General features: G+C 47.6%; 1 long non-coding RNA gene across 1 annotated transcript; it reads left to right on the top strand.

The window, feature by feature from the left end:
* Nucleotides 1-618: 618 nt before the first annotated feature.
* Nucleotides 619-16419, top strand: LOC101058401 (uncharacterized). Its single transcript, XR_168986.5, has 2 exons — nt 619-861; nt 14980-16419. It is a non-coding gene; the product is annotated as an uncharacterized LOC101058401 (long non-coding RNA).
* The last annotated feature ends 6730 nt before the right edge of the window (nt 16420-23149 follow it).

Genomic DNA, 23149 nt, shown 5'->3' with positions numbered 1-23149 from the left:
GGTGTGTGTATGTGGTGTGTGTGGTGTGTGTGTATGCGGTGTGTGGTGTGTGGTATGCGCATAGTGTGTGTGGTGTGTGATGTGTGTGTGTGTGCTGTGTGTGTGTGGTGTGTAGTGTGTGGTGTGTGGTGCGTGTGGTGTGTATGTGGTGTGTGTATGTGGTGTGTGGTGTGTGTGGTGTGTGTATGTGGTGTGTGGTGTGTGTGGTGTGTGTATGTGGTGTGTGGTGTGTGTGGTGTGTGGTGTGTGTGGTGTGTGGTGTGTGTGGTGTGTGGTATGTGTGTGGTGTGTGTGTATGTGGTGTGTGGTGTGCGTGTAGTGTGTGTGGTGTTTGATGTGTGTGTGGTGTGTGGTGTGTGGTGTGTGTATGTGGTGTGTGGTGTGTGTATGTGGTGTGTGGTGTGTGATGTGTGTGTAGTGTGTGTGTGGTGTGTGATGTATGTGTGGTGTGTGTGTGTACTGCGTGTGACCACGTGCAGCCCCGAGCCCCGAGGCGCATCCGATGGGGCAGGAACGGGCTGCAGGTTGCCTTGCTCGGCTCTGCTCCCAGCGTCCTCCGTGTTCTGAGCCACTCATTAATCAGCTTCCTCATCTGAAATTGCTAAATCCCCTAAAGCTCAGGTCCTGTGACAACAGGTACGGGCCAGCATTGGGACAGGCTTTGCCTGTAAGAGGGCTGGTCTGAGGGGACATCTGAACCCAATTCAGGAACACCTCACAGGTCTGCCAGCAGGGCTAGACCCCGGGTGAGATCCAGGGCAACAGGGTCTGCCTGGGAAGCTCAGCTCCGGCACTGCCTGGGGCGTCTCCGCCCACACAGGACCATTCCTCTCGCCTGGACTCCTCTTGGAGTTTGCCAAGGTATGTTCAGAAACCGAGACATCAGGGAGTTGACTGCCCAGACCAGCAGTGGGATGTAAAAGTGTTATTTTGTCCCAGAGAAGTCCTCTCTGGAAAAAAAATGTATTCCGAAGTTTTGGTGTGTGAAAATAGCCCTGTGGTGAGTGTGGTTTTCCACTAAAGATGCTTTGATCAGACAAACTCTGTCAACCACGGGAGGGGGGTTATGCAGACACACAGATAATACCCTAGCCCAGCGTGGCCCGCTGTACTGGGAACCAGGGCCCTGGATGAGCAGCCAGACCGGAAAGCCTCATTTTCTTCACCTGTAAAATAGAAAACTCCACATTGACTGTCCTAGGTGGTTGCCAGGATCCAGCTTGGCTAACGATAAAGACCTGTGCGGCTCTGCGATGTGTTAAGAATCCTTTACCTTCTTATAAAGGTAAGAGGAGGCTCCAAAGCCTCCTCTTTGTGGTTGCAACAACCTAGGAAGGTTTTCTGTTTTATAAAAAAATTGAGTGCAATGAAATCATCTGTTAAAGTCAAATGTAGGCGGCTTAACCCTGCACCCTGCCAGGAATGAAAACTTGAATGCAATTTATTTTTAAACTGATGATTTAAAGAACAGAAAAAAAGCAGCAACGTTGTAGCCTATAAAAATATTTTATTCATCTGAGGCAAAAATCTTAAAAATATGAGTCCAGAGACTCCTAGGGTTATGGATGCCTAGTTCCAAAATTCTCATAAATCCTCATAAATCCAGTAAGTCCCAGGAGCCTCAGGGCAGCCCCCAAGTGCCCCTATCCCATCTCCTCTGTCAGTTGTGGCTCCTTAATACCACATGGACACCCCCAGAACCACTGGAAGTAAATCCCTGGTCCTGGCGCTGAGAGAATCCTGGGATTTGGAGGGAGAGGGGCTGGAAAGGCAGGACCCCGCTGAGGGAGGCGGCAGTGGAAGTGCCCTCTCCTCAATGACCTTCTCTCTAACTGTTGCTTCCACATCGGTTCCCCAACTTTGCCTTCAGGCTTCCTCTCCGCTCTGTTTCCTTGCCTGAAATGATCAATTCACTTGTTACACCTGTTATAAGAAGAGTCACTTTGAAAACTAAGACAAACTGGCAGGTGATTAGTATGAGTTTGCAGTTTCTTCCCTCCCTCAACTCTGAACGGAGGTGGCCGGCAAGGAGAGAATTTGAGGTTTTATTATTGGAGGAAACGGTTGGATTTGGGAGCATGGGGCACTTTGAGCAGGGAGGACAGGGTGGATGGGGACCCTTCATTGGGTCCCGAGCACTTCAGGAAGGCCCAGGGCACCTGGAGAGTTTGGAATAAGGGAAGCAGTGTGCTCAGAATGCAGAGAGGTGGGTGATGTGGTTTGGCTCTGTGTCCCTACCCAAATCCATGTTGAATTATAATTCTCCAGTGTTGGAGGTGGGGCCTGGTGGGAGGTGACTGGATCATGGCGTGGTTTCTAATGGTTTAGTACCATCCCCCGGTGCTGTCTCTTGATAGAGTTCTTCCAAGACCTGGTTGTTTAAAAGTGCCTAGCACGACCAGCCCCCAACTTCATTCTCTTCCTCCTGCTCTGCCACGTGAAGAAGGTGCTTGCTTCCCCTTCACTCTTCTGCCATAATTGTAAGTTTCCTGCGGCGCCCCCAGCCATGCTTCCTGTACAGCCTGCAGAACTATGAGTCAATTCAACTGCTTTTTTTCATAAATTACCCAGTCTCAGGTAGTTCTTTATAGCAGTGTAAGAACAGACTAATACAGCGGGCACATGCCAACCCCAGGGAAGGCCTGTCTGACATTTTCTCCTGGGGTCCTTCATGCGTGAGGGCCCTAGCATGAGAGGGGGCACATTTCTTTCTCCTGTAGTTCTCTTTCTATCTGTACCTGCTGCTTCCATAACACAGAATTTGGGCCACTGCTGTAGCCTCCGTAGCTCAGCCCCATGAGGGGTTCCCGTGGGTTGGCCTGTCAGGCATGGAAACGTGCATTCTGAACTCCAGACACCCCGTGGACACAGAATCTTTGGAATGCATCATATTCAGACTTGTTGGTTAGTCTGTGCTCAAGCATCCAAACTTTTAAAAAAGTTTGACCAAATTGTTTTTTCCCACTTGTATTCAAGAGTATAGAACAGCATAACCAGGCTGTCAAAGTGAGAAAATACGAAGCTATGATGTATTGGTGTCAGAAGAAGATGAGCTATTTTTAAATTTCTACTGAGCATGACAGTATAAGGCTTCTCTTTCTAGTAATGGTGAACTAAGCAATATGGACCAACCTTCTTTTGGCAGATAGCCAGAAACTTTTGAACAAAATACTTAAAAAAAAAAATACTTGAATACTGATGGGCTAGTGAGATAGCAAAAAACTACTGGGCCAACATGAGGAAGAAGATAAAAATTCAGGCAAATGAACCCAGCATTTGGGGCAATTTTTCCTTGGGAGTGTTTTTTTAGTCATGGAAGAGATGGTTAAGAGGTGGAGCCATATGTTTTTGCCATTCTGTAGGAATAAAGGACAAAATTTAGCATCTGAGACACTCCAATTTTGAGGGTGGGGGTCTTAGCAACCCTTCTTCTTCACATTAGGACTTTGAAGAATTACATCTAAGGAAAAAAGATAAGCCAGAAATAGACAAATCATTTCAATAACTTTATTTCAGTTTTTAGATATCTCGATGGTCCAGAAAAATCTCAATTTCTAAAATTAGATTAAGATGATTCCAGATTGTGAATATACCCAGTTGCTTGGTAGTTACAAAAAATTTGCAGAGAAAGAGTGTATCAGCAGATTGTGTCCACAAAATGTATTTTTTTCCAAATACAATGTCTAGCACACAATCTAAAATAAGCAAACACACAAAAAGAAAAGACAGTGTGGACAAGAATCCACAGAAACTAGGACAATAAAATTCAACCATCATGGGCTCCAGATACTGAAATTAACCAGGTAAAGCTTTTGTTTTTATTTTATTTTAATTTTTTTTGAGGCAGAGTCTCACTTTGTCGCCCATGCTGGAGTGCAGTGGGGTGATCTCGGCTCACTGCAACCTTTGACCCCAGGGTTCAAGTGATTCTCCTGCTTCAGCCTCCCAAGTAGGTGGGATTACAAGTACATGCCACCATGCCCGGCTAATTTTCATATTTTTACTAGAGATGGGGTTTTGCCATGTTGGCCAGGCTGGTCTTGAACTCCTGACCTCAGGAGTTCCTGACCTGAACTCGAGACTGCCTGCCTCGGCCTCCCAAAGTGCTGGGATTACAGGCATGAGCCACTGTGCCCAGCCAACCAGGTAAAGCTTTTAAATAGGTAAGACCGTTAAACTATTTTAGAAAGACATGACAGATTTGAAAAAGTTCATATACAAATTTAAGAACTGCAATATATAATTTTGAAATTAAGAACTCAATGGATGGGTTTAACAGAACATTGGGCCAGCTAATAAGAAAATTAGTGAACTTGAAAATGGATAAAAGAAATTATCCAGGCCTGGCACAGTGGCTCACACCTGTAATCCCAGCACTTTGGGAGGTTGAGGTGGGTGGATCACTTGAGGTCAGGAGTTCCAGACCAGCCTGGTCAACATGGTGAAATCCTGTCTCTACCAAAAATATATTTTAAAAAATTAGCCAGATGTGGTGGCTTATGCCTGTAATCCCGGCTACTCAGAATGCTGAGGCAAAAGAATCCCTTGAACCTGAGAGGTGGAGGTTGCAGTGAGCCGAGATCATGCCACTGCACTCCAGCCTGGGCGACAGCGAGACTCTGTCTTAAAAAAAAAAAAAAAGAAACTATCCAGAATCAAGCATGGATAGGGACATAAAAATTGAACATTCAAAAGAGGTGGTAAAAAACATAGAAGATACTGTGAGAAGTTTTAAAAACTACTGGAGTCTGAAAAGGAGAAGTGGAAAAGAATGCTCAGAAAAAATACTTGAAAAAATATTGGTTAAGAAAAAATTTTAAACTGAAGAAATGCATTTAAGATCAATATTTCTCTCTAGGCATTGCTTTGCTGCATTCCACAATACCTAAAATGTAAGAATAAAAGTGACTTAAAATAAAATAATGGAAAAAGCATAATATGGCAATACTCAGAAAAAGAAAGCTAATGTACATATACTAATATCAGACAAAATTGACTTTAGGCATAAAATTATTGGAGACAAATCTATTAGAGACAAAGAAGGATGCTTTATTCACCAGGAAGATATAACAATTCTAAATTCGTTATATTTTCATTCTATTATACATATACATACATATATAGGTATGTAGGAGGATTGCTTAAACCTGGGAGGTGGAGGCCACAGTGAGCCATGATTGTGACACTGCACTCCAGCCTGGGCAACAGAGCAAGACCTAGTTTCAAAAAAAGAAAGAAGTTAGAACAAAAACAAAAACAAAGTAGAAGGAAGGAAAAAAACAGAAATTATTGAAATAGAAAACAAATATACAACAGAAATATACTTACCAAAATTAATAATAAGAAATGAAATGTGAATAGTTTTATAACCATTAAAGGCAGGATTAAACCATCTCAGATTAGGAAAAAGGCATGAAAAAAATCAATGTACACTTGTAATTTTAAAAAAGGACTCTTAGTGAACTAGACTATAATGGAAGTTCTTTAATCTGATTACATATATGCCCCAAAACCTACAGAAACCATCATAATTAAAAGTGAAATGTTCCTTTGAGGCAATGATGGCTGCTCTTCCTGCTTCTGAGTAAGATTGTACTGGAAGTCCTAGCCAGTGTTGACTTTTTCTGAGAAGTCAACCAACCCTGGGGAATTCCTTTCTAAGGAATCCCCTTTGAGTGACTGGCTTTGAAGAAGTTGGTCTTGCCCTCATACAAGTGCAGCTTTGCAGTTGGGTGTGGTCACATGGCTGCTGTGGCCAATGAGCTGTGCAGCTTTGTGGTTGGGTGGGGTCACATGGCTGCTGTGGCCAATGAGCTGTGCAGCTTTGTGGTTGGGTGGGGTCACATGGCTGCTGTGGCCAATGAGCTGTGCAGCTTTGTGGTTGGGTGGGGTCACATGGCTGCTGTGGCCAATGAGCTGTGAGCACAGGTAATGAGCATCAGAGGTCTCATTCCCTGAGGCACGTCTCTTTCAACCTTTAAGGTGGTGGCTGTTTCATTAGGGTGGATCCCAGAGTGAGAGAAAAGCCCCCAAAACTACCGCAGTGCACATGGAGTATGAATGAGAAATAACATAAATCTTTCTTATTATACACCAGAGATTATGGCACTGAGACAGAGGGCTGTGGAGGCCACAGCAGCTCCAGCCTGGATGCTAATCTGCCATGTTGGTTGATACAGTTTGGCTCTGTGTCCCACCCAAATCTGATCTCGAATTGCAATCCCCACGTGTTGAGGGAGGGACCTGGTGGGAGGTGATTGGATCATGGGGGCAATTTCCCCCATGCTGTTCTCATGATAGTGAGTGAGTTTTCATAAATCTGATAGTTGATAAGTAGCAGTTCGCTCTTCATTCTCTCTCCTGCTGCCATGTAAGTTGTGCCTTGCTTCCCCTTCACCTTCCACTATGATTGTAAGTTTCCTGAGGCCTCCGCAGCCATGTGGAACTGTGAGTCAATGAAACCTCCTTTGTTTATAAATTACCCAGCATCAGGTAGTATCTTCATAGCAGTGTGAGAAAGGACTAATATATTGGTGTTGATGAAGAGTCAAACTCTAAAATGTTTGAAGAGATTTATTCTGAACCAAATATGAGTTACCATGGCCTGTGACACAGCCCCAGAAGGTTCTGAGAACATGCGTTCAAGGTGGTCTGGGTGCAAGGGGGTCATGGGAGACATGAAACATTAATCAAATAAATGGAAGATGTACATTGGTTTGGTCTGGAAAGGTGGAACAACTGGAAGGTGGGGGCTTCCAGGTCATAGGTAGATTCAAAGATTTTCTGATTGGCAGTCGGTTGAAAGAGTTAAGTTACTGTTGAAAGACTTAGGAATGTCTGGGTTAAGATAAGGGGTTGTGGAGACCAGGGATTTATCATGTAGGTGAAGCCTCCAGGTAGCAGGCTTCAGAGACAATAGATTGTAAATGTTTCTTATTAGACTTAAAAATTCTGTTCTATAAACCAAAAATAAAATTTGAAGGCCGCCCAACCATCTGAATGGACTTCCTTCTAGGCCATGGCATTCTAAATTTAACCTGAAAGACTGGTTTAGGCCATTACAGGAAGTGGGGGTCAGACGTGCCTCATTGTACCCCCCAGCATGGATATCAACACAGACCTTAAGTCTGATAAGAAACATTTAAGTCTATTCTCTCTGAAGCCTGCTACCTAGAGGCTTCATCTGCACAATAAAACTTTGTTCTTCACAACCCCTTATCATAACCCAGACATTCCTTTCTATTGCTAACTCTTTCAACCAACTGCCAATCAGAAAATGTTTAATCTACCTATAACCACCCAACCCCTGAGCTTCAAGTTGTTTGTTCCACCTTTCTGGACTGAACCAATGTGTTTCTTTTTTTTCTTTCTTTCTTTCTTTTTTTTGAGACGGAGTCTCACTCTGTCACCCAGGCTGGAGTACAATGGCGGAATCTCGGCTCACTGCAACCTCTGCCTCCTGGGTTCAAGTGATTCTCCTGCCTCAGCCTCCCGAGTAACTGGGATTACAGGCGCCTGCCACTACGACTGGCTAATTTTTTTTTTTTTTTTTTTTTGTATTTTTAGTAGAGATGGGGTTTCAGCATGTTAGTCAGGCTGGTCTCAAACTCCTGACCTCAGGTGATCCCCCCAACCTCGGCCTCCCAAAATGCTGGGATTACAGGTGTGAGCCACCACACCCAGCCCCAACACATTTCTTAAATATATTTGATTGATGTCTCATGTCTCCCTAAAATGTATAAAACCAAGCTGCACCCTGACTACCTTGGGCACGTGTTCTCAGGATTTCCCAAGGGCTGTGTCACGGACCACTGGTCACTCATATTTGGCTCAGAATAAATCTCTTCAAATATTTTACAGAGTTTGACTCCTTTTGTTCACCAGTTCTATTAGTAATGCCAAAAGGGAGGAAGGGATAATAAGGTATGTCTGGCTCCTGATTCCCATCACAGCCTGAACTAGCTTTTCAGGTTAACTTTGGAATGCCCTTGGCCAAGAGGGGGCATTCATTCAGATGGTTGGGGGACTTAGAATTTTATTTTTGGTTTACATTGGCTTATGATTAACATTCTGAGGAGGCCTCTAAGATTTCCAGTTTATCTACCACTCCCTGTGTAAGAGCAGCTACTTACTGTAGGTCCTGCCCTTAGGTCAAACAACCTTGACATTATCATCCTTCAATCATCCTGCACATTCCTTCTGAACCACTCCTCCCTGTGCTATATAAGCTCTGGATCTGGGGCTGAGGGGTAGGGATCCACCATCTCATCTCGTTGCCACCTGAGACACAGACATGGCTTCTCTTTGTAAGTCCATATGAAACATTTCTAAGAAACTCAATGTGTCAGCCTCTCAGCTTCTTTGGACTTTGGGGCTGGTTTGCCTAGACCTGCCCACTGTAAAACGTGGACTGAGAGACCAAGAAATGTGCAAAGGGCATGAAGCATCTGTGGGAGAAATCCCAGGCAGCAGCCACTTCCACGTGGAGCAGCATGGTTCGCCTTTTAGGTGCATGTGTGTGAATGCAGTGATGTCCCTAAACTGCTGGCATGCTTAAAGCAATCATTAGCTGAGAGCCGTCCATCACACAGCGGTAAGGAAGGGTGGTGAGCAGCTACTGCTGTGGACAGCTGCTTCTAGGGGCTGCCTGTTTGGTGATGGAGCCCAGCCAGCAGCAGAGGCAAAGTAAAATGGCTTTGGTAGGAATTACAACTGGGAAAAGGTTTTTAAAAGAGCTCGGCAGTCAAAAGGTAACTTGGTTCAATCTGCCATGTGGGTTGTATATGTGTGCATGCCTATTGCTTATTGCTTTTTTTTTTTTTTTTTTTAGACGGAGTCTTGCTCCATCACCCAGGCTAGAGGCTAGAGTACAGTGGTGAGATCTTGGCTCACTGCACCTCCGTCTCCCAAGTTCAAGCAATTCTCCTGCCTCAGCCTCCAGGGTAGCTGGGACTACAGGCGTCCGCCACCATGCCTGGCTAATTTTTGTATTTTTAGTAGAGTCGGGTTTCACCATGTTGGTCAGGCTGGTCTCGAACCCCTGACCTCAGGTGATTCACCCACCTCAGCCTCCCAAAGTGCTGGGATTACAGGCTTGCACCACTGCGCCCGGCTTGCTTATTGCTTTACGGCCTCTGCTCTCTGTAAAACTTCTCAGTCGAGAACCCTGTCTGTTTCTCTGTTTGCTTCTCTCTGTCCCTCTTTCCTCTTGCAACCTTCAATGACACATGAGGACCTAAACAAGGAAATTTCTGACAGCCTAGGATCCTTGGGGAACAGGGAAAAGGCACCAGTCTCCTCTCTTTGGGAGGAACCTGTTTTTCCTCGTGGCATCCTAGGTTGTAAGCAGACAGGTTCCCCTCAGGTCTAGGGCTCTGCTCTCTTGTACTGTGTTACTGGGCTCGCTGGCTGTTTGTAGGGCACTAGAGACTGCTTGGCACTGTGAGAGGACTTGACCTTGATGTGTGTGATGGCTGGTGGTTGATGGCGGGTGAAAGCCACAGTGTTGGAGGTGGCTCAGGACAGTCGTGCAATGGAAACGATCATTGATACGGGGTTACTTGGGTGTTTGCACGTTTGAATAAGAAAGTCGTGGTTTAGGTCCTAAAACCTGCATGCTTTCTTGGTCCTGGTCCTTAAAGGGCTCTACCTTAAAGCCAGTAATCTAATTAAGAAACAAGCTAAATTGAAAAGACCGCCTATCCAACGAATCAGCCTTCAAAACGCTTTGTAAAGGAAATGTACATCTTTAGAGGGAATCTCCATTTGTAAGGGCATGTCTGTCTCCGTACTGAAACCACTAGAAGCTTTCTCTATGGAGAAGACAATGGCTTAAAGTTTACATAACAGACCTTGCTTTTGCTTAGATTGAAGTTCTGTTCCTTTCTACCTGTTTCCCCAGAGTCCCATCTTGGGAGATGCAGATTTAGAATTTTCTCCCTAACATTTGTTTAGGGCATGAAACGGGAAATCAAGAGATTAATACTCTAAAGTGAGGGAGAATCTTTAAAAAAAGGCAAAAGAAAAATCTTATTAAATGTGTAAGATCTGCTGCTGTGTCTGCTACATCTACATATGTGTCATGCGTATGTGACACTGCGCTACTGTAGAAAGTAAAAAGTTTCCTCTTCAAAGTTTCCTTTCCTGTTAAAGAATAAATCATAAGTGTTAGAAATAATAGTTTCTTTTAAAGACTGACTTTCTTCAAGCCTCCTTGCTTTGTGCTAATAACTCTTTGTTAAGCCCTATCCTATGTAGCTGTTGGACATGCTCACAGGCACGTTCCAGCTCACAGCCTATGCCCCTTCCTTATTTGGAAACGTTATTGCTTCTTTAAATCTTTCATAAGCAACTTCCTCCTTTCCTTTGTTCTCCCTTTGCCTTTACCTATTTAAGAAAGTTTTAGGTTGTTAGCAAGTTGAGTGTCAGTTTAGACTGTGAGGTTCGGCTCCAGCCAATGGATGCAGGACACAGCAGTAAGGATGACCCAAATACGTAAGGGATAAATACATCTGCTTTTCCTTTGTTTGGTGTACTCTTGTGGCAAGACTGCTGGTGAGTGTACCCTTTCTGCAGAAAGTGAAAATTGCCTTGCTGAGATAATTAAATTTATGTTCAAGTGCTATTTCTTTTTTTTTTTTTTTTTGAGACGGAGTCTCGCTGTGTTGCCCAGGCTGGAGTGCAGTGGCGCGATCTTGGCTCACTGCAAACTCCGCTTCCCGGGTTCACACCATTCTCCTGCCTCAGCCTCCTGAGTAGCTGGGACTACAGGCACCCACCACCACGCCCAGCTAATTTTGTGTATTTTTAGTAGAGACAGGGTTTCACCGTGTTAGCCAGGATGGTCTCAATCTCCTGACCTCATGATCCGCCCACCTTGGCCTCCCAAAGTGCTGGGATTATAGGCATGAGCCACCATGCCCAGCCCTCAAGTGCTATTTCTTTACAGCACCAGGGAACAAGCATTTTGCATTCCTAACACTACCAAAATATATGAAGGAGAGCATTTACATGCTTAAATCAAATATTTTATCAGAAAAATAGATGGTAGCTCGAATGCCTTTTAGCACATGTGATTTTGGTAATCTATGGTAAATAAAACCAGTTTCAAAATTCTCTTCAGGAATTTAAGATCTTAAAGTCATGTTATGTTAAATTAATCCTAGGGTTTTCAGCAGAAATTGGGATTACTCAGAGTGTGTTTGGTAAAGGTTATAAAAACGTGGTTTTTGCTGAAAGGAAAAGCAATTTTATCTAGAATAGAGGATATTTAAAGATTATTTCAAAATGAAAGGAAGAGAATGCTGGGTTGGGCCTTGGGGCTGGACCAAGCTCAGATCTGGGTCTGTCTGAGCTCAGATGTGAGTCTGTCTGAGCTCAGATCACCAGCCTCAAAGCTACCCACAAACGGGAAAATTATGCCAGGAACAAAAGAAATTACCTTTGAGACCTGTAGTTACCAAGAAGATAGTCAATGTTGGGGAAGGGAAAAAGCAAGCGACTATTGAAACTGGAGGGGAGTGTGGAGGAATTGTTCCATTTTGTAGATCTGGAGCATCAGCTCCCTGAAGAACCTTTATGAAAATGGATTGTGAGAGTGACTAATTTGGGAGCAGTGTCTCTGGTTTAAAATGCTGCAGAGGGAAAGAGCATGTTTGGGTTGATGCAGGACCCACACTCACCACTGAACAATGCAGCTGGGTATACACAATCCAGACACACAGGAGAGTATTCCTGAGGGAGCAGCCAGCCTGGGGAACTGGATAAAAGGCACTGGAAGGTCTGTTAACCCTGAGAAGGGACGGTCTGACTCCAATATAAATGCCAAGTGCAGCACCTCAGATGAAGCAGCTGGTTTCTTCTCATGGGTCTTACGGATGCTGATAAAAACATGAGGTTAGTTAAGAGCAGGGGAAAGGCAAAAGGAAGAGTCAGAATCCATCAAAGGGAAGTGGACATTTTTAAATGATTATTTAAAAATAAGGTAAATAGGCCAGGTACCGTGGTGGCTCATGCCTGTAATCCTAGCACTTTGGGAGGCCGAGGCAGGTGGATCACCTGAGGTCAGGAATTCGAGACCAGCCTGGCCAACATGGAGAAACCCCATCTCTACTAAAAATAAACACGCACACAAAAATTAGCCGGGCGTGGTGGCGGGTGCCTATAATCCCAGCTACTCAGGAGGCTGAGGAAGGAGAATCACTTGAACCCGGGGGGACGGAGGTTGTAGTGAGCCGAGATCGTGCCACTTCACTCCAGCCTGGGTGAAAGAGCGAAACTCCGTCTCAAAAAAATAAAATAAAAATAAGGTAAATAAATTTTTAAAAATTGATAGATGAGGCTAAGAGGAAAGACGAGAGAGTCTTGGGGCTTATCCCAGGGTGGCAATCTTTAGATAATTACTAAGAAATGGAATGAATTGAGGACTTATTTTTTCTTATTTTTTACTTGCCCAAATTTGTACTTAAGGGGTCTGGGGAATCATGCCCTACAAAGCATAAATTCTCATCAGGTGGGTTTTATTTAACCCTATATATTGTGACTTACTTTCAATCCGACTCTGGCATAACATTATGAGACAAGGAAAAAAATATTTAACCCCAAAATATATTTCCTTGCCATACCTTGAAATTGCCCTGCAAAGTCTCTTGTGGGAAAAATCCACATTCTATAGAGAATGCCCTTCCCACTTTGTTGTCCTTCCTTTTTTTTCCAGATCCCGGAGATAATCAACTAAGAGCCAGGCACCCTTTTAGGTCTGAAAAGAAACATTTTACAAACTGCTCTCTCTCTCTGAAGTCTGCTATCTGAGCGATTCCTCTGCACAATAAAATTTGGTCTCCACAATCCTTTACCTTAACCTAAACATTCCTTTCCATTGATCCCAGGTCTTCAGATAAACTCAACCAATTGTCAACCAGAAAATGTTTAAATTTACCTATAGCCTGGAAGGCCCCGCTTTGAGTTGTCCCGCCTCTCTGAACCAAACCAATGTATTTCTTAAATGTATTTGATTGATGTCTCATGCCTCCCTAAAATATATAAAAACAAGCTGTGCCCCGACCACCTTGGGCACATGTTCTCAGGAACTCCTGAGGGCTGTGTCACAGGCCATGGTCACTCAGATTTGGCACAGAATAAATCTCTTCAAATATTTTATAGCGGCAACAGAATAAAATGGAAATTGATGGAGTTAAAATAAAAGTTTTTTTTTTTTTTTTGAGATTTAGTCTTGCTCTGTTGCCCAGGCTGGCACTGCACAATCTCAGCTGCTCACTGCAACCTCAGCCTCCCAGGTTCAAGCAATTCTTTTGCCTCAGCCTCCTGAGTAGCTGGGACTATAGGCGTGCACCAACATGCCCTGCTAATTTTTTTGTATTTTTTAGTAGAGACAGGGTTTTGCCATGTTGGCCAGGATGGTCTCAAACTCCTGACCTTAAATGATTCACCCACCTCAGCCTTCCAAAGTGCTGGGATTACAGGCGTGAGCCACCACGCCCAGCCGAAACAAAGGTCTTAATCAACGCTGTCAAAAGTTGGGTGAACCAAAGGAAGCCTCCACTGGTCCCCACAATGTTAAAGGGCCCCAAACCAGTTTTCTGTATTTATCCCAGATTGGATAAATTAAAAAAAAAAATCAGAGGGCAAAGATTGCAATGAGAAAGCTGAGCAATAGTTACCTAGGGCAATGCTGATGCAGATAAGTCCAGATTAAAGTTTGGCAAGAGAGACCCTTGGCTCAGCCCCTGCTGGGAACTTAAATCTTTTTTACGAGAGAGGGAAGAATGGTCTAGGGGTTGAAAAAAGAAGTTCCTGGTGCTGTTACAGGTATAGTTAGACACTCATGAGCAGAGGGAGGAGAGAGCTCTTCTCCCACCCACTAGGAACGTCAGGTGATGCTTTGGCAATGATCACATTGTCTCTCTAAAAGGGATAAATTGGCAGCCGGCACCAGCGAGAGGCCATTTCCTGATGGTCTACACCTGTTGCACTAAAGTGTTCACTGAATGCAGGCGCCAGGGAGAAGCACCTTCCCGGCCATGTGCATTAAGAAACAAAATGGCAGAATGTGACCTTCTAGGGGCACACCACAGGAAAAGGGAAGAAAGCCTCAGAGGGGCATGCGTACCACTTCCTAAACACACTGTGTGTGCTCACCTCCCAAGGGTAAGGAGGGCAGGTGCATGCGGGCAGCCCATCCTAAGGGAAGAACCAGGGGAAAGAGGCCAGCCTGGAAAGTCCTCAGATCGTGGTTAAACACTGCACTCGACCTTCCACTTGGGTCTCTCCCAGGTGTATTTTCTTTCTTTCCTGTTCTTTTTTTTTTTGAGACGGAGTCTCACTCTGTTGCCCAGGCTGGAGTGCAGTGGCGCGATCTCGGCTCACTGCAAGCTCCGCCTCCCGGGTTCACGCCATTCTCCTGCCTCAGCCTCCCGAGTAGCTGGGACTACAGGCACCCACCACCACGCCCGGCTAATTTTTGTATTTTTAGTAGAGACGGGGTTTCACTGTGTTAGCCAGGAAGGTCTCGATCTCCTGACCTCGTGATCCACCCGCCTCGGCCTCCCAAAGTGCTGGGATTACAGGTGTGAGCCATCACACCCGGCCTCTTTCCTGTTCTAAAGCCTTTTGAAAGAAACTTCCATTCCTCTTCTGAAAGTTGCCTTGGTGTCTTTTTTTGCCTTATGCCCCTCAGTCTAATTCTTTCTTCTGAGGAGGCAAGAATTGAGGTTGCTGCAGACCCATAAGGATTCACTGCCAATAATTCGGATACCTCCACTGGTAACATATTTGGTACCATGAGACTCAGATATTTTCCACCCCTAATAGGACCACAGCATACAAATGAAAAGTTGATAGGATTATGTAAGTTGAAATGTTTAAACAGGATTTATGCAAGCTGTTGTGACTCAGTTTTACTCTTAAGGAGCTGAAGGATAGGGGTGGTGGTCTTCAATGTATCTCTATTTAATTTACCAGGCTGGCCTCTGCAGAAATAAGAGACTCCTGGAGGAAGACAGTGGACTTCAGCAAGCTGCACCAAGGAGAATCCACAGCGGCAGCTGCCCTGCCAGGTGCGGGATCTCGGTCAAGGTGGATCAACACAGCCTCAGGTGTGTGCTCTGCCCCACTGAGACGGCAAGTGCATTCTTTTCTATTCCTACGAGGAAAGAGCATCCGAAAGAGCCTGCCTTCACATAGGATGAATAACAGTGGACCTTGGCTTTGCCTCAGTGTTATGTGCTAATAAACTATGTATTCTATGCCCTAAGGAAGCCCAGAGAGAGCTGGACAAGCTGGATATCCCAAAGAGCATGGCACTGGCCCACCACATTGATTACATTGCGCTGGCCGGGTGCTAACCAAGAAGCAGCTAACACACTGGGAGTCTTGGTAAGATGCCTGAGTGCCTGCAGCTGGCAGACAAATCCTACAAAGATTCTGGGAACTGCCACTAATAACACTCTTGGTGGGGAGGTCCCATAACCAGGAGCATACTGGGCCTCCCGTCCACAGCAAAGAGCCAATTACTGCATCTTGCATCTCCCATGACCAAGAGAGAGACAATGCCAGTACGCCTTCTGGAGGCAGCACGTTCCACACACATGAAGACTACTCCAGCCTATGTACCATTGATACAAGAAGCTGTTGGCCTTCCCTGAGCCTGCAGCAGGTCGAGGCTGCAGTGCTGGCAGCCCTGTGACTCAGGCCCTGCAGCTGGTCAGACCCTGTGTTATGAGAGGTATCAGATGTGGGAAAGCAATGCTGTGTGTTTATGGCAAGCCACTATGCCAGAATCACAGTGCAGGCCCCTGGGATTCAGAAACAAAGCCATGCTATCTGCGGCAGAGGATTCTGCAAAAAATTCTGAAAAGTCCCTGCTGATGTGCTCCTGGGGCCTGGGGTGATGGAATACCTGATTGTGCATGTGGAACTGCTCAGATGAGCTGGATTCTGTCTCACCCCTGGGTCATGAGGTTGGGGACTCAGAAATAACCCATCACAGGTGGGAGTGTGCGTGTGGAAGCAGCAGAAGCAGGAGCAGGAGCAGGAGGCCAAGCAGCGGCAGCTGCCCAGTACCCCGCCACCCTCCACAGCAGTCCCCACAGCCCCAGTGGAGGAACCTTCTGGTGAACTGAGGAGGGAGGGACAAGCCTGGCCTCAGTTCATGGAGGTGTCTGCTCTGCCTGTGGGGCCAGCCCAAATCGCCTGGCTGCCATACTCCAGTCTCAGCAAGCTGCCCTTTAAAGAGGGTGATATGGTTTGGCTCTGTGTCCCCACCCAAATCTCATCTTGAACTGTAATCCCCAGGTGATGAGGGTGAGACCTGATGGGAAGTGATTGGATCATGGGGGCTGTTTTCCCCATGCTGTTCTCATGACGGTGAAGGAGTTCTCATGAGATCTGATGGTTTTATAAGTGTCTGGCAATTCCCCTGCTTGCACTTGTCTTTCTCGCCCGCCACCACGTAAGACGTGCCTGCTTCCCCTTCCGCCATGATTGTAAGTTTCCTGAGGCGTCCCCAGCCATGCAGAACTGTGAGTCAATGAAACCTCTTTTCTTTATAAATTACCCAGTCTTGGGTAGTATCTTTATAGCAATGTGAGAACGGACTAACACAGAGGGTGATGAGGGAACATTCTCCCAGTGGTCATCCCCTCTGTGTAAGTGGCTGTGAGGTTAGAAGATCTCTGAACCCATGGGCAATGGCCAACGACTTTGCCGGCTGAACCCAGAATGGGAGCGATGTGGAGAGTGGGGATGGGCAGTCAGGGATGAGGCATGGGTTGTACGTGGGGGAGTGGGCAGGAGGTGCAAAGATCTGTGTGTAACAGGCAGCTGCTCCCAGAGAGCACCTGCCGCAGAGGAGGCCTGAACGACCCCTAGGGAAGGTCAGGCATGGCTGTTTGGGCCAAGCGTGATGGGATGGTTCTCTCTCTCCATGGGGGCTCAAGGCTGCCGTCTCTCTCCCTGTGCCATCCTCTGCTGCCTCCTTTCCATGACCCTTGACCCCAAGGGAACTTCACAATGAGCCTCCTGCCTGCTAGGGTCCGAATCTGAGTCTGTTTCCTGGGGACCCGCCTACCACACTGCCACCCTCCCAGAGTAGAGAAACCAGAAGTAACTGAGCAGTGCTGACATCACATGGCCATCCCAAGGTCAAGCTTCTTCCCCTCACGTAAGAAGAACATTCTCTCTCTCCCACCTGAAGTTCCCGCCAGTCCTACCTGAAGTTCCCGCCAGTCCTGCCGGAAGTGCTACGGCTGCCCTGGCGATCTAGGTGGTCTCTCCATTGTGGGTGGTGTCCAGTGGTCCTCAGCGGGTCTGGACAGGCCCTTTCTGGACTGGAGACCTATGAAGTGGAAAGACAAGTCATTCACTTTTCCTACCTGTTTACTATGAAATGTGGGAGCAGAGACAATAGCAACTGCCCCCATTCAGAGAGGGGCAGAGTGGCAAGCACATGGCAATCGTGGAGTGCGGCCAGCCTGAGATCCCAGTTTGGTAGGGGACACTCCTTGATGTGGCCCTAGCTCTCCTCCCTAGGCAGGCCCCAGTCCATGTTCTTGGTGGCAGTGACTGGCCCTTCCTTTGGTCTGTCCCCTGGGCCACCTGCGTCCCAGGCACTGGAGAGTCCCCACTTTCTCAGCCTCTCTGCCACTCCTCAAAGAATGGGAGCCCTGGGTTATTCTCAAGTTCTCAAACGATCACAAATGCAGTCTGTGAATTCACCCGCTGGGGAAAATGTATTTGTAACCCCCACATCAATACTTGGGGCACTCCAGGTCACTGGACACATACAGGGAGGGGGAAAGTTTGAGACATAGAATGTGCATGTTCCCAGCTGAGGTCGCACACAGTGACGTTCTGCCTTCTCGTTCTAGCTCATCCTGTAAACACGGGTCTTTCCATGGTCTCCTTAGTGACTTTTTTTTTTTTTTTTTGGTGGTTTTGCTGTCTAAGTTGGCCCAAACATAGTGCTGATGTGGTCCTAAGCACTGGGAAGCTGGGTGCCATGTGCCAGACAGAGAAAAAAGGCATCTTAGAGAAAGCTTCAATGTTAATGAGTCAACAATATTACACAGGTGTCTTTAAACAGAAACACACATAAAACAAGATCGCGTGTGGATTGATGAAAATTTAGTGACCAGAGCTCTCAGGAACCTCAACCCTGTCTTTCTCCTAGGAGCATGGCTCATTCATCTCTAAATCCGTGTTTACGGTGACTTTTTAGAACATGAACTGCTGCAGATAATGATAATTGATGATTTTCTTCTGGGTTTATTGGTCCTTTGGTGTTATCATCCTCTTAAAAATGCGTTTGTTTGGCTTCTTACTGAAATTATGGAAAGAGACGATTGCAGGCCTCTCGAGGCGACAGAGCTTACATGGGAACGCTGTACCCTTTGTCTGTTTTTCCCGAGCCATTGTGTCCACCTGACATGATTCACTTCGGTTCATTCAGACATTGTAATATTATCTTATATATAAAAAAAGTATAAAAAATGTGGACAAAACCCCATATAGATGTATAGACATATATGTATATGTATATATACATACATATACATATGGCTTAATATATGCATATATGTATGTATATACATATATATATATATGGGGTTTTGTCCACAGTTCCTGGCTTATAACTCCCACAGCCCTAACAAACAGAATCTCTCTCCCTGATCTTCTTCTGCCCTCTTTTCACCTGCCTTGGGCAGGTGGAACCCTAATCTGCTTGTGGGTCATAAGCCCCTCATTCCAGAGGGGGTCCTACCCCACACCCTGGAGGAGGGAATGCTGCCCAGAAAAGCCAAGAAGAATGTGACCAGACAGCCTCGCTGGGTTTAGACCATATCCTTTTGGGCCAATCATATTTCTACATGGTTGTCAATCATGCCCACCCCATGCATCTCCATGAAAGGCCCAAGAGGAAAGGGCTCTTCAGGATGGCTGAACACTGACCACACAGAGGCTCCTGGAGGGTGGCCCCTGGGGAGGGCATGGAAGCTCTGCACCCTTTCCCCCATACTTTGCCCTATGTGTTTCTTCATCTGTATCTTTTGCAATGTCTTTTATAACAAACTGGTAAACATAAGTGTTTTCCTGAGTTGTATGAGCTGCTCCAGCAAATTAATTGAACCCAGAGATGGGGTTGTGGGAACCCTGATTTATAGCCAGTTGGTCAGAAGTTCCAGAGGCACAGGCTTGCAACTGGTGTCTGAGGTGGGAGGGGGCAGTCTTGGGGATGGAGCCCCCATGCTATGGAATACAAGCTCTCTCCAGGTAGAGTGTCAGGATGGAATTACAGGACACCCAGACGGTGTCTGCTGTAGTGCTGACTGCTTGCTTGCTGGTGGGGAGAAATCTCCACATATTTTGGGGTCACAGAAGTCTTCTGTGCTGATTGTTGTAATTGTGTGAGAGCAGAGAAAAAAAGATTTGAGTTTTTTCTTAAGAGATGTGGTGGAAGTGGACATGAGGCCATGGCTTGATTTCCCTCTTGAAGACGTTGAGCTTTTGTGGCAGCTGTTGCTTCAGGCATCTTTCCATTTTACCATTTTGCTGTTGGTATTTGAGGAGCTTCTGTTTAGTCCTGCACGTTCCTGAATTGAACTCTCTGTTCCCTTTCATCCTGGCTTACAAACCACATAATTACTTTCTGAGTGCCTCATTTCCTTATAATATCTTTCTAAAGCAATCCAAAGGCAAGCAACACCCATTACTACTAACATCGTTTCCAGGCCCCTCCTCTGGAGCTGCGATTTTGTTAGGTGTGAGGTCGGCTTCCCACAGCATCACAGGCACAGTGCTGTAAATGAGCCACCTCTGCCCACTGAGCACCACCCCGGCCTCCCCGTGGCCGTCCTGTCACATTGGTTACCCAGTTACTGGGGGGCTACTGGGCTGGGGGACTCTGCCTCACACTGCCACGCCTGGACCAGGCTCACTGAGCAGCCGACGTGTCGGATGTTGCCAGTCCCCATGGCCGAGGGGAAACGGCTCTGCCACATGACCCATGCCCAGCCCAGAAGGTTCACGTGTCAAAATGTTGGCCAACATGGTAGGAGGCTGGGAGCGGAATTGCTGCAGGAGCCTAGAAGGGGCAAGAATTGGAAATACTTGGCAGAAAGCATTAGTGACTTTTACAGAGGACTACAGAGACGGGGCATTCTTAGAGGGGACAGGCCTGCTTGATCCACGCCCCAGGGTGAGGGAGACTGAGTCCCACAGCATGGGCCTGCAAGGTGGTCTGGAGGGCAGACACCGTCTCTCTGTCCTGCCCTGCCCCACTCTGCTGCACAGGGTGGTGTCTGGATGGTGGCAACTCTCAGCTCACGGGCTGCATGCAGCAAGCCTTGGCGTGGACGCGGTCACAGACCTGAGAGGCCTCAGCATTCCCTCCAGCACCCCGCTCCAAGGATCCCAATTCAGGCGGGAGTCCTGGATTTTGGCTCCAGCGTAGTTTGGGAGCCCTGGACGTGCTCAGCCCGGCCTGCTTCCCACGCCGAGCTTGCAAATGGCTGGGGAGGCTTTGGAAGAGAGCCGGGTCTTTCCTGCAGGGTGACAGCAGTGCCATCAACTTGCCGCCCAGTTGAAGGCCCTCCAGGAGTTCCCTATCCTGACTGAACCCACCCCAGCTCCTGTGAGTCACTGGCACTTGGGTGGTTTCCTTGCCTTTCATATAATTTGGAGGCATGTATTTCTCATTTCCCCCACTCGGTAGTCTGGAGACATTTTTTTTTCATTTCGTACTGCAGTTTCTAAAAATAACGTTAGTGGTAACTTCAATTTCTTACTCATTTCTCTCCTCCTTCAGTAGGAGGCGAGGGGATTTAGAGTCCTGCTGCTGAGGGGACGCCAGGGGACAGAGCACCCGTGGCTTGTTCCTCTCACAAGGGTCCACCCTCCTGCCTCATCCCAGTGGCATGTGTGTGATCACCTGGGGACAGTCCAGGCAGGGCTCATTCCCTCCTGCAATGCCACCAGACACAACCAGCATCCCCAGAGGGCTTTGATCGGACCCTGATCCTGGGGGCTGCGCTGTGCCAAGTCACGTGGCCTGTCGGGGCGTCAGTGGCTTCGTTCGTCTGGAAAGTAGAGAAGCCTGGCGATCTTCATCCATAGAACAGGAGGCTGGACAAATGGCTGTGTAACACAGCAGCACTGTTTGGGTGCAATGGTATGATCCAATAATTTGCTTAAAAATACATAATAAGGCTGGGCGTGGTGGCTCACGCCTGTAATCCCAGCACTTTGGGAGGCTGAGGCAGGCAGATTACTTGAGTCCAGGAGTTTGAGACCAGCCTGGCCAACATTGTGAAGCCAACATCATGAAACCCCATCTCTACAAAAATACAAAAATTAGCCAGACATGGCGGTGTGAGCCTGTAGTCCCAGCTGCTCAGGAGGCTGAGGCAGGAGAATCGCTTGAACCCGGGAGGCAGAGGTTGCAGTGAGCCGAGATGGCGCCACTGCACTCCAGCCTGGGTAACAGAGTGAGACACCAGCTCAAAAAAAAAAAAAAAAAAAAGCAAACCATATGAGATAAAATGAAGGCTTACATGGTGGGGTAGATTTGAAGCAGGAAAGGCAGGCTGTTGACAACTGTCAAGGCTGAGGGATGGGATGTGGTGCTTATTAAGCTGTCTATTTTTATGTACCCATGAGAATTCCCATAGTAAGAAAATGTGAAAAGAAAATCATAAAACGAAATCACAAGCAAGGCTGGTTTGTTGCAGCCTTTTTTGGGTTGGATTTGGGTGAGTCTAGGCTTCCCAGCAAGCTCGAGGAAAGGACAAAGGTCGGGCTTGTGGCCTGGGTCCTGGCCCTGAGCGTGGAGTTGCGTGAGGCTTGGCTCCCACCCCTAAGCCGTGGACGTGGTACCTGGGTCCTGACCCTAGTCAGCCACAGCATGGCTTTGGGAGCTGAAGCAGGTCACCCTGTGAGGCTGTTTCTCCACTGTTTACTAAAAGGCGGGGACAGCGAGGCCTCAGAAGGAGCGCTGGGAGGAGGGGGTGGCGGATGGGTGGGGAGTGGGTGCTCCACGAATATCCTCTTGCCCCCATCCTCCCTCCTCGGCCAGCCTCTGTCCCCAGAGCCCCCACTCCTGCCCTCCTCTTCTATCCTAAAGCCCAGGTTGGCTCTAGATACATTTGATTTCTGATTTGTCATTAAATGTGACAAGCGAAGCCAGAGGACCCTCTGACACCCAGGACTGAGTGCAGCCCCAGGAGGGGCTTGCCGGGGTGTGGTGGAGGGGGCAGTGTGGCCCAGCTGGGGCAGGGGTGGGGCCAGGGCCGGGGTCTCCCGATCTCTGGATACTTGAGCTGCGGACCGGACAGGATACGCTCCTCCATGGGGAGGGCCTCAGTGAGCCGGGGCTGGGGCGCCCTCTTGTGGCAACAGAGGGCCTGGGTTCTATGTAACAAAGCAAAATCAAAACCTGGGAGCGGCTTTTCGGGAGCCCAGGCAGACCCAGCTCACCGGTCCCCTGAGGCCACCAGCCCAGCAGGCTGCAGGGAGCCTGGATCTGCAGGCGGTGGCCGAGGCCATGGTACAGCCCACCCAGCGTTCACCCTGCGGTCCGTGGCGATGGCCGAGGTCCTGGAGTACTGATGAGAGGTGCCCTCCCAGGTGCCAAAAGGAGCTTCTGCAGACACAGTTCCGCGTGCAGGGCTCCTGGCAATCGAAGTGCAGGGCCGGCCTGGGCCAGAGCACAGGTGAGTGCAGACATAGGCTGCCTTTACAAAAGGCACAGAGCCGTGGCCGGAACCCCTGGGTCTGGTCTCCACGGCTGCTTTTGGGGCCTTAGTTTCCTTATCTGTCACATGGCCTCTGAAGCTGCTGTCAGCTCTAAATTGTGATTATTGGACCAAAGTTGAACCTGTTACTCTTCTCTGAGAAGTGGCTTTCCCTCTGGTCCTCCCATTTCCGACTCTTCTCACTTACTACAATTTTCCAACGGCACCTCCTTCCAACCCCTTCAGTCCCCATTGTGAGAGTCACGCCCTAGGGCTCATCATTGGCCATGCCCGCCAGTCTCCAGAACCTCCGCTCCCAGGACCTCACCCACCTCCCATCTGTCCAGATCAGCCCCCAGCAAGCTTTCCGGCCACTGGGACCACTCATTCCCCACTCGCTCCAT

This window comes from Pan troglodytes, chromosome 22 (assembly GCF_028858775.2).
Source record: "Pan troglodytes isolate AG18354 chromosome 22, NHGRI_mPanTro3-v2.0_pri, whole genome shotgun sequence".
Classification (NCBI taxonomy): domain Eukaryota; kingdom Metazoa; phylum Chordata; class Mammalia; order Primates; family Hominidae; genus Pan; species Pan troglodytes.
Note: the sequence above shows the minus strand (reverse complement) of the source record. Positions and strands in the feature narration are given on the sequence as shown.